Source organism: Pogona vitticeps, chromosome 1 (genome assembly GCF_051106095.1).
Source record: "Pogona vitticeps strain Pit_001003342236 chromosome 1, PviZW2.1, whole genome shotgun sequence".
Classification (NCBI taxonomy): domain Eukaryota; kingdom Metazoa; phylum Chordata; class Lepidosauria; order Squamata; family Agamidae; genus Pogona; species Pogona vitticeps.
In genome coordinates this window covers 37,438,890-37,451,697 of record NC_135783.1, presented here as the reverse complement: position 1 = coordinate 37,451,697, position 12,808 = coordinate 37,438,890, and positions in this window count along the sequence as shown.

Genomic DNA, 12,808 nt, shown 5'->3' with positions numbered 1-12,808 from the left:
AAAACAACAACACAGGGTTCTCTCTTCTACAGGCAGATAGATGCCTTAGACCCAACCACAGCTATTCCAGAGGCTTGCCTATGAAAAGACATTGTGGTAGTCTAAAGCTGAAATGAAAGCCGCTCATTTCAGTGAAAGGCTGGAGGTCAAACAATTATAGAAACTCTACATTTCCTAACATCAGTTAAAGATGGTTAAAATTCATCTGGAGAAAGAGCAGAGGAAATTATGAAGTCTCCACCACCACATTAAACAAAATGTAAATGTACTGATGTGTGATTGATGCTGTTCTATAATTACAAACAGAGCCCAGATTCTTCCTTGTTTTTGCCCGCTTTAAAAACTGATATAATTGCCATAGTATAACAAACGAAAAATAGCGAGCTCCTGTTATCTGCCTTAGGGGGATGCACTTAAAACCCAACGAAGTTCCTGATCTGAATCACAATGGAAGCTGCTGTTTTAGATTAGCTGAAAGAACAAGCCTCCGTGGTGGGCAGCCAAATAAACAAGTAACAAAACAACCCACAGAATAGCTCGGCCAACCAGAAGTTGAATTATGCAGAACAGCGACTCTGGGCTCCTGCTAGCAGCAAAAGAAGAAACTGCAGCCATGGGTTTATTGGCCACAAAAGATTGGGATGTAGATTAGAGGAAGGGGAAATTGTGAGAGAGGGCCTGGGCCTACCATCAGATAGATCTGAGGCATAATGAAAGTGCAGCAAATCTATTTTTATATTCTGTTTTTACTGTCAGAGATGGGGAAGGATGTTTGTGTGATTTATTGCCTCATGTGCCAAAATAATCTGGTTGACAGGGAAACTGTGCATCCTATCCTGGTTTAGCAGGGAGCTCTGTTTCCTGCTCTGCCACAGGCAGCAGAAGATCTTCGGATGGCCCTGTTGCGGGAGCAGAAATGCTAGTAGCGGATTATATTTCCAGCAGTAAAGTGATATTGGGGGTGGGGTGCATTCCAGTGATTGCTAAACTCTGGTAGCGGTTTGTCCACATAGGTTAAGTTTGTGCAGGTGTACCGCCAAAACAGCAAGCCACCGCTTAACAAGGTGCAGGATAGATGGTTAATTTGAGAGGTTCCTAGTTAAATTGTAATTTACACAGAAAATGGTGGTCTTTTGCCTGAAGAGCCATCAGGGAGAGAAGATGCTATGGAGCTGAGCGAGAACTTTTAGGCTGTTTTTTCTATCCCTGCTCTGCATTGGCCCACCAAACTGTTCCTCCTTCCCAAAGAATTCTTGGTTGAGTCTCTTCAACATAGTGGAAACCACTTGGGTTTGAAAGTGTTCTGGAAAAGGTGGCAGTGTTCCAAACTTCTTCTTAACTTGTACAGAAATGCCACATACCATATGAATGTATTTTATTTCACTTGGGTTGATTTTGTTGTGTTCATAATTTTTTTTCCTTGTCCAGAACACTCTACATTATTGAAACACTACCCACAGAGATGTCCCCAGTCTTTATAAGAATTAATTAACTAATCACATGGTCTGGCTTGAAAAAAGCAGAAGCCCTCAAGTGGCAGAGAAAAACAGCCGTGCTGGGAACAATAAAGGCTGGACCAATTTGAGTTAGCCTTTGCATTGTGTGATCAGGAAAAAAATACTTCAAATTGACCCACTCTACAACTCCACAGTCAAACTAGAGAAATTCTCCCCTTCTTTCTTGTGTCTTCTGCTTCTTGTATAGTCACACGTTGTGGTGACATCACATATACAGTATCCAGTGAAAGTGGTTCCTATGTTTTTTAACTGTTCCATTTAGGCGGGATGAATTGGATGTAGTACAGTGGTGCCTCGCTTAGTGATGTTAATTGGTTCAAAAAAAAACACATTGCTATGGGAAAACATTGCTAAGTGAAACACCATTTCCCATAGGAATGCATTGAAAACCGGATAATCCGTTCCAATGGGAACGGATTACCGTCCTTAAGCAAAAATCGCCATAGGAAACATCGCTAAGCGAAATGCGGTCCCCCCATTGGAATGCATTGAATAGGTTTCAATGCAACATTTTAAGACACTTTAAAAATAGCGAAAACGGACATGGTTAAGCGAATCAGGGGGACCCAAACTGTCATCGCTATGTGAGGCATGGTCCCGAACATCGCTATGTGAAATTCCCCCATTGGAAACATCGCTAAACAGAGCGCAAGATCGCTCCTAAAACCTCATCGCTAAGCGAATACATCATTAAACGAAGCAATAGCTAAGCAAGGCACCACTGTACATTCATCTACCCACCCCAAGCAGGACATATCCCCTTTCATTTCTTGTGCCTTTCTGTACTCCCCTTCCCTTTTTAAAAAAAAAATGTGTGGGTACATTGATGTGTTGGCAAAATGCCCTTGCTGGCCACGTATTGATCTGGGGCATTTTTGTGCTTCCTTATCCTATTTCTGTGCTTCACTATCCTCTGTGGATTAGAAACCACAATGCACTGCAGTGGCAGTCAAAAGACAGTAGGGAGATTGATGCCCCGTATTTAACAACATGGTAACATTCGCATTTGAAAATTAATTAAAAAAATTAAGGGAGTAAAATGACAGTAGATGAGGGAGATGGTTTTGGAGTACACACTCAATGGGATGTTGGTTATACTGAGCAATGAAATGGGGAACATATATAGTAGTAGCCTCCCAGCGGGCAGGTTTTGATGTGGAGATAGCATGGAGGGAGAACAAAAGAATTGATAATGTCCTTGCATTGTCTGAACCAAAAAAGAGGTTGGAGTTCATGAGAAGTAATTTAGAAATATTTTGCTGGTGTGACCGCAGCCTAATTTCAGCAAATCCTGTGGTATTTGATCAATAGTTACAGCCTGGATTGGGATCTACATGGAAGTCTTGAATGGGCCTTTGTATCAGATCAGGGGATCTGTACACAACACTGTTCCATTCCTTCCTGCCTGGTTTTCAATTTCAACCCGCAGCTTCTGGCATTCCAGTATACTATGGCCACTGAATGGGCTCAGGCCTCAATGGGAAAAGTTGAGTCCTCTCCCTTCCCATTTTTTTTTTCACTTTCAAAATCTGATACTCCCCGTATGTTTATAAGTGGTGGCTCCATAACAAAAGGCACTTGGAGAACTTTGCTATTAGTAGCAGTTATGTGAAACAGGCCTTGTTGAAATTCTGAACGGTAATTTTTGGCATGGCTGCAATATGCTTCAACAGCACTGCCACCTCTCCCAAATGAAGCAAAAGATCATTGCTCATTTGCATGCCTAAAAATTGTATGCATGTGAAGAGAGTTGCCATCTGTAGCTGGGAGAGGGGTCATGAAACTGCAAATGTTATCTGTTAAGAGGCAAGAGGGACTGTTTAGAACAAGAGTGGGCAGCATGTGTCCCTGGAGATGTTGTTGAATTGCAACTCCTATTAGCCTTAGCCATCATGGCTAAGGATGAAGAATGCTGGGAGTTGTAGTCTAACAATATCTGTAGGGCTTCACGTGGCCCAGCAGTGGTTTCCAGACTCCTGCTGATCTTCCACACCAGATGCACAGGTCAGAATGTTTGACTAGGATTGGTGAGACCTAGATTCAGATATCCATCCAGCCATGAAGATTGGTGATCTTGGGCCAGTCACCATCTCTCTTCCTCTGACCTACATCACAGGTTTGATTTGAGAACAAAATTGAGAAGAATGGATTCCAGACTGTGGTTCTCAGAGGAAAAGTGCTATTTAAATCTAATTTTCAGGCATCTGCAAGGAAGAAGCACCAGAATAAACTATGTGCTTAAATATGAGGGTAGCACCCACTGCAATGTTTAGGTGAGGCACCCCCCCATCCTGGCTCATAAGCTGATCCTACTTAAACACTTGTATTCTACGGCAGTATTTTATTACAGTGGGGTCTTGACTTAAGAACAGCTTGAGTTAAGAACATTTTGACTTAAGAACCACTCTCATAGGAAAATATTGACTTGACTTAAGTACTTAGATTTGAGTTAAGAACTGAAAAAAACCCACGTGGGAGGCAGGGAAAGTGCAAAATGTGAACTTTCAGTTACGGTAACTGTTGGCCAGTGAAAAGGGTGCCTGTCTGCTTCCTCACTCCTCCCAGCGTTTAGAGAGTGGATTGGGAGACAGTCTTCAGGCTGCCTGGTACTGCCTGGACTGTATTTTCCCTGCCTTCCCTGAACCTTTCTTGACCTAAGGAAAAAAAAGAAACAAAATATCCCCCTCTAGTGGTCGAAGGCAGAATAGCAGCTTCCCATTATTTTCTATGGACAGAAAAGAGCAGATACAGATCAAATGGTTTTCAATGCATTCCTATGGGAAATGCAGATTTGACAACTTTTTGACTTGAGAACCGCCTTCCAATACGGATTAAGTTCTCAAGTCAAGACCCCACTGTACTAGATTTACAATGAGCATTGGGCTCGTTGACTATTTGATTTAGATTCTATATACATTGTTACAATGGTTATCCTTTGTATTCTCATTTCTCCAAGAATCTGACATTTTCTCATTTCTCTCTGAGATTCTGGGAAGCGGAACTTTAAAAAGTCACCTTTTTTAAAAAAACAGAAACTCCCTGAATTTCCCAAACACCATGATCAATGGAGCTAAGGGGTTCTAAGAAGCGTTGTCCAAAAAAGTAATTTTTCTAACCTCTGGCATTGAAAACTCAGTTGCTTCCCTCTCTGTATGGTTTTACCAGCTCCAGAGCTCAGCTTTCCTTTTCTGTCTTTTTTCAAGTGCCTTGAGCTATAGTTATTCCTGTACTTACTACAACCACAAAATAATGGTCTCTCCGCTTTAGGCTTTTCTCCCATGGTGAAACCTTGTATGTTACCATATAAACACTGTTGCAGCAAGGCTGATCTTGTGTGGTTTCCCCTTGAGCCTATGTCTACCATCCAGCCCACGTGTGCATAATTAATAGTTTCCCTCTTGCCTGGCACTTTTACATGCTCTTTCATGGCAGCTTCTGCTCTGCAATCATCACATTTTTATATCTTGGATTGAAATGGAAATAGCTCTGTTTCATCAACTTCAGTTTCCATGATTTTGTTTTATGGACTAGTAAAAGAGGAACATGAAAAGATAGTCCTCTCTGGTAGACAAAGGCTCAAGGGGAAACCACACAAGATCAACCCCAGATCAGGGACCTCGATGTACACTATCCATTTGCAGGGAACATCTGGACAACAGACTCAGCAGGCACATTTGTCATTGTCCTTCCCATTTGGGTGACACACATTCCTGCATGCAGTCTAAGTGCAATTTCTGCATGCTGTTTCAGAAGAAAATCCCAACAAGTTCACTGGGTCTTAGTGCCAGGAAAATGGATGTAGGATTTCAGCCATGTTTTATCCATTGAACATTCATTACAGTTCCCAGAAGTGTCTTTTCATATTGAATAGCAGTAGCCAATTCTGGCACTTCAGTGTTAAAGCACAGAACTCTGTACTCCCAGCAATGACAAAGACGCCTCCTACTTGTCTTTCCTGTACAGCTTTATGTTCTGCATTGCTACCTGCTTACAAACTCACTAGGTGGCATACAGGGTGTGAGGAAGGCCAGGCTGAGAAGCAGAAAGTAGGCCAAAGTTACACTGTGAGCTTCATGGCTACATGGAGAATTGATCCTAAGCCTTCTCAGACTTAGTTTGGCCTTGTGACTACAAAAAGAAGCTTATCTAGGGCCTTCCAAATATCTTAGACTTCACCTCCCATACAGTCTAATCTACTCCAGATGCCTGCACTACAGCTTGTCATAATTCTTGACTAGTAACCATGCCATATTTTGCTATATGCTATATTTCCTGAGGTCCAATGCATCTGGAAGACACCTGGTGATATATGAGAGCTGTAGTATAAACATCTGGAGAGTACCTTGTTGTTTAAGACTAAAGTGGACAACTTTCAGACATTTTGGGCTGCAACTGAGGGAAGCTGAAGGCCCCAAACATTGGCTCCTGGTCTAAAATCTCTCCTTCATTGGCTCTTGTTTATTGGAGTATGTCTTAGAATTAGGCTCTCTTGGGATGCAACTAGGAAAAATGTAGGGGGATTATTTATTCATTAATTTGCTCACTAATGCATTTATTAAAAGAATTTTATTCCACACTTTGCAAGCAGTTATTTAAGAATACCTTTATAAACACAGATTAAAAATATGTCATCAATAAAATAACAGTAAAAAAATTACAATAGTAAAACAGCAAGTGGTAAATGCAGCATAAAATTAATTGCATAATAGTTTAAAAGATAATTTAAAGGAATTGGGGAATATAAAGGATTTAACCAGTGCTAGAAAAGTTACAAAGTGGTTACCAAGTAGCCATGTTTGAAGAGAGCATTCCTGAGCAGGGACCACTCTTAAAATCATTTTTCTTGTTATTTCCCATCAGATAATTAAGATGTGGGCAGGAGAGCTTCTGAGGTTGCTATCCAGAAAAAGTTCAGTTTGGGTTATAATGAAAAAAATAATCCTGTGCCTGTTCAGGGTTTTCTAAGTAGAGTACAGTATATTCAGAAGTGGTTTACTATTCCCTTCTTCAGGGTGGGTGAGACGCTGAAGCATGTCCAAGGCCACAGCTAGTACTATTATTTTATTTATTTAAAACATTTTAAAACTCTCCCCTTTCTTCTAAGAAAGGACCCAAGGCAGCTTACATAATTAAAACACAATATTAAAGCTAAAAACAGTGAATTATTTGAATATTAAATGAATTAACATTACTGTATATTTAAAATGTTAGATAAAGCATTAATTACTAAAGCAGATTTAGAAGCAACAAAATGGAAACCATCTCATTTTAAAACCTCTCCTAGACAGCCAGTTACTAACAAAAACCTTTTCTGAAGAGAAAGGTTTTTGCCTGCTTGTGGAAGGACAGCAAGGATGGGGCCAGCCTGGCTTCCTGTGGGAGGGAGCTCAGGACCTGAATCTGGAGCACCTTCTAGTGAGTAGGGACAATCCAAGCTCCCCAGTATAGCTCCTACCTTCATTCTGTTCAGTTTGTTGTTTATCTCACAGCCACTTTTCTTATTTTTTTTTTCTTTCCTTCTGGATGCCCCTTTCTGAGAAATGAAGTTCCAGGCATTTCCAACAATTCAATCAGTCTGAACATGGAGGAGATTGAGTAGCAAAGGCCACTCACTGCCCCCCCCCCCATTTTTTCCACATTCAGCTGAGTTTGGAACAATGTCTTGTAGAGTCCCATGAGATGGCACTTAAGGACAGGAGGTCATTTTATTGGCCAGAACAAGAATCCAAGGATTAGGCAGCTTTGCTTTTCATGCTAAAAAGGAAGTCAATAGATCATGGAGATAATCCTTTTGTTTGCCTCAATCTTACTTCAGAGATAGAGAATCCAGACCTTTTAGAACACAGTGGTTAATGTGAACTTGTCATTGATAGCTAAATTCCATACTTTTTAAAAGCATTAACTTACCTGAAAATTATATTTAACTTTCCAAAATTTTGTTATAATTAGCTTTGCTGCTATAATTAGATTTGTAATTCTTGTTTTGTGAATCCCATCGATCCTTCTCAATAATGGACAAAAGGGTTTGTTAAAAATGAATAGATTTCACGATATACATGGAGATTTTATAGAATATATTTTTGGGGGAAAGGGAAAAGTAAGGCACCAGCACAAGGAAAGTAACAGTTTGGGAAAGGGCAAGGAGCTTGGAACGAATAACTAAATGGGTATATCTCAAAAGGTCTTGTAGGGGTGGAAGCACTAAATGTTAACAATAAGAATAATTGAGCCTTAAGAGATATTATTTATACTAATGAAAATATTGTTATGTTTGTGATAATTTATTTATTTTGCATTTTTGCTTTTCTCAATAATAATAATAATAATAATAATAATAATAATAATAATAATAATAATAATAATAATAATAATAAAACAACAACAACAACAATCATCATCATCATCATCATCATCATCATCATCATCATCATCATCATCATCATCATCATCATAGAACATGTTGAGATAGAAAGCCCATTTTGAGATATCAAGCCCAGCAGATCCAGAGGTCTAACACTTTCTTAGGCAAAATCCAGCAAAAACAACAATCATCCTGACACCAAGCCTGTTCACTAGCATGTAGGATTTGTCCACCACAGACTACTGGGTGATGAGACAATCAGAGAAGGTTACCAAATGGAGTTCACCTGAGATCCCTGCAACTTCTATGTTCCATCTCCAGAACAACAATGAAAAATTATATGAAACTCTTTAGAAAATCAAATCACTCTGTATTCAATAGACATAGGAGCCATTGAATTGTTCCACCATTGCAGAAGTTCTCTTAAGTGTTATTCAATATTCTAGACTTGAAAACAGTAAGTTGCTTTGTATGCAAAAACAGATTCCACATGGAAACATTGGTGAGTTTATAAGATGACTTCTTGATATCTCTAGTTTTATTAAGAAGTCTCCACATCCACCCTCTATAGAGAAAGTATCTGAGGTTCTCCTATTAAGGGAAACATTTTCAATACACAGTCCTTTCATTCAGCGTATCCTCTGTCCTGAGTGGGTTTACAACTACTGTATCCTGGTTACATTAGTAGCCCATTTGAGAAAACAAAATGTGCATTTCTTTCTGTATTTAGACTACTGTACATTTTGACTCAATCAAAGTCTTTGGAGCTGCACAAAGGGACCTCTACTCTCGGAAGGCACAGTGGAGAATTTAACTCCCCACCTCTGGCTCCACGACCAGATATCAAAACCATTGAGCTATCAAGCCAGGCTTGTGGTTAGAACCCCCAAAATCCTCCAGCCAGTTTTGTAGCCCAAAAGCTCTTTCTCTGACAGGAGACTGATAGAAAGGTGATGCAAGGCCTTTAAAAGATATTGTGATCTATGTGTGATGTGGCCATTAAGAATACTGGACTGAAATTTGGATGCCCCAACTAAACAATTAAATTCATTGCATGGCATCTGGACTCATTGTACTCTTTAAACCCAATTTGCTTTACAGAGTTGCTGTGAAGATAAAGTAGGGAGGAAGAGAGCCATGTATGGTACTATTGGTTAATGGGAAGAAGAGTGGGTTATAAATGAAGCTGCTGAGCACATATATAAATACATGCTAAATACTAAGTAAATAAATGTGAACAACAGTACAATAAGTTGATCTCATAGATTTTAGGCACCTGAAGAAGATTATTTTTTTAAAAAAATTGAAAGTTGGTGACATCATTCAGTTGTGTGGATATGGTTAACGTGATATCTTTCTTACACTGGGATACTTACACTGGGATACAAGCCACTTTCAAAGTGGCTTGACCATAGTAGCCATAGGAACCCTAGATTTATATATTAGGACAAGATTCTTTGCACAGCTTGGAATGTTATTTTTTCAAATGAATCCATGTTATTTATTATTTGCCAAGAAGGAGATGGAGTTTTACTAATTAAGAGGCTGCATTGTCATTACCTGCAGCTCCCCCCCCAAAAAAAAACAGAGAAACACTCTCTGGTTCCTTCTAGTGGCCAATCCTGATACTGCACTTTGAAACATTCCCAAGAATACAACAAACCCAACAAGTATTGTACCATCTTTAACAGATTTATTTCCATGTGATATTTTAAAGGTATTTTGACACAAATGTTCAGGCTTAACACAATGTTCAGGCCTGGGTGGAAAGGCAAGTATTTTGTTCTGTCTTGTATTTTTATAAATATTTGCAAAGGGTGGTATCAGAATTGGCCACTAGAGGGAACCAGAGTGTACTCCCCTGTATTTTTCCGTCCTGCTGACAACATGAGATGGAATATTCATATTCGTCTCCTGGGGGAGATGAATATGGATATCGCCACCAGAGGTGGCTGGGCCCTTTGGACCCATCTGTCAGAACTGGCAGTCCACGTGCCGCTTATGGTATGGCATGTGCAGCCATTGTTCACACTGTGCCAGTCATGGAATTAGCCTGGCTGGTGCTTCCCCACCTCCCTGCACAGCCAGCCACTCCAGTGAGAAGGTAGGATGATGAGTCTCCCTGCTCAGCTGTTGAGTAGTCAGCAACACAGGGAGGTGGAGAAGCATTGGCTGAGCTACTTCCACCACTGACATGGCGCGAATGATGATGGCCCCATGAACTGTGAGCAGTAAGTGCACTGGCTGGTTATAGGATCCTGGTCACCAGTGATGGTATTCATATTCATCTCCCTGGGAAATGAATATGAATATTCCTTCTCTAAAATGTGTGGATGATTGAATGTATAATAAAAATTATTTAGCTGACCAGACGTAATGAGTACAGGGTTCTTTTAAAAAACAACACTCCAAGATTTGCACAGAATCCATTATGTTCCGTGGAACTTATTCTCAAGAATGGATGCGGGTGATGGCATCTTTGAGAGGCTTTGTTTGCTGCACCACTCATGTTTCCTGGGCTGAGGCAATCTGGAAACAGTGGCATTGTGCCAACACAGGAGAACCTAGGCATAATACTCTTATTTATTTTGAGCTCTTCTTGACAGAAGATATGCTTGCTCCCTTTATAGGAAAGTTATAATTGGCTAAACAGAACATCTAACTCCTGCTGAAAGCCAGTGGACATTTAACACTGGCGAGGTTTTATGCCTTTAAAAACAAATTATTTCTGAGCTTGTTATTGCAGCAAAATTAAATATTCAAAGCCTGGGGTGGGAGGCATGTATGTGAAGAGAGGCCTTCAGAAAGCTCATACATTATGTATAGGGGAGGGGATTCCCTCTTTCTGAATATGTATTTCAGATGTTGGCAATCTGCTAAGTAAAATTGCTTCTTTCCATGTTCATGAGTATTTTTAAACTTCTCCTGGGGAAAAATATTAACTTCCCAAGATACCAAGTGGGTGTGTTTGGCAAGACTTTCTTTTTACAGAAATAGACTTGGTCTTCTGTCATCCTGGATTTTTGCATAAACTTGTAAATTTAAAAGCAAAAATGCCTAGCCTGTGTTTACTCCAGCACCATAAAGGAGGCTGGCCATTTGGAAATAAGGAAAATTCAGCTACAAGCAGAACTCAAGAAATTTGCTTTTTTTAAATAACACCTCTCAGAAACCTATAACCATGTTGGCTGGTGGATTCTGGGAAATATCATCTCAAAACCTAGCATTTCCAAATTCTGCTTGAAATGAGTTATCGTCTCAGAGCAGTGTATCTCAATTGTGCTTCATAACTGGGATTCACTGAGCGCTGTAGGAAAGGATTGCTATCTATAGCTCTTTTTTGTTCTTTAGTAGTTGTGTCTGACTCTTTGTGATCCCATGGACCAGAGCATGGCAGGCCTTCCTGTCTTCACTGCCTCCCGGAGTTGGGTCAAATTCATGTTGGTCGCTTCGATGACACTGTCCAAACATCTCGTCCTCTGTCGTCCCCTTCTCCTCCTGCCCTCACACTTTCCCAACATCAGGGGCTTTTCCAGGGAGTCCTCTCTTCTCATGAGATGGCCAAAGTATTGGAGCCTCAGCTTCAGGATCTGTCCTTCCAGTGAGTACTCAGGGTTGATTTCATTCAAAATGGATAGGTTTGTTCTCCTTGCAATCCAGGAAACTCTCAAGAGTCTCCTCCAGCACCACAATTCAAAAGCATCAATTCTTCGTCAGTCAGCCTTCTTTATGGTCCAGCTCTCACTTCCTTACATCGCTACTGGAAAAACCATAGCTTTGACTATGCAGACCTTTGTCAGCAAGGTGATGTCTCTGCTTTTTAAGATGCTGTTGAGGTTTGTCATCGCTTTCATCCCAAGATGCAGGTGTCTTTTAATTTCATGGCTGCTGTCACCATCTGCAGTGATCATGGAGCCCAAGAAGGTAAAATCTGTCACTGCCTCCATATCTTCCCCTTCTATTTATGAGAAGGTGATGGGGACAGTGGCCATGATCTTAGTTTTTTTGATGTTGAGCTTCACACTATTTTTGGTGCTCTCCTCTTTCACCCTCATTACGAGGTTCTTTAATTCCTCCTCACTTTCTGCCATCAAAGTGGTATCATCTGCGTATCTGAGGTTGTTGATATTTCTTCTGGCAATCTTAATTCCGGTTTGGGATTCCTCCAGTCCTGCCTTTTGCATGATGTATTCTGTATATAAGTTAAATAAGCAGGGAGACAATATACAGCCTTGTCGTACTCCTTTCCCAATTTTGAACCAATCAGTTGTTCCATATCCAATTCTAACTGTTGCTTCCTGTCCCACATATGGATTTCTCAGGAGATAAATAAGGTGGTCAGGTACTCCCATTTCTTTTAGAACTTGCCATAGTTCATTGTGGTCCACACAGTCAAAGGTTTTGCGCAGTCAATGAAGCAGAAGTAGATGTTTTTCTAGAACTCTCTGGCTTTCTCCATAATCCAGCACATGTTAGCAATTTGGCCTCTGCACTTTGATATCAAACTTGTACTTCTGGAAGTTCTCGGTCCACATACTGCTGAAGCCTACCTTGGAGGATTTTGAGCATAACCTTGCTAGCGTGTGAAATGAGTGCAACTGTATGGTAGGTAGTTGGAGCATTCTTTGGACAGCCACTTTGCTTTCTTGCATTTCCTTTTCTTTGGGATGGTTTTTATTGCTGCCTCCTGTACAATGTTATGATCCTCCATCCATAATTCTTCAGGCACACTGTCCACCAAATCGAGTTCCTTAAATCTGTTCTTCACTTCCACTGTGTATTCATAAGGGATTTGCTTAAAATTATACCTAACTAGCCCAGTGATTTTTCCTACTCTCTTCAGTTTAAGCTTGAATTTTGCTATGACAAGCTGAGGATCAGAGCCACAATCAGCTCCAGGTCTTGTTTTTGTTGACTGTATAGAGCTTCT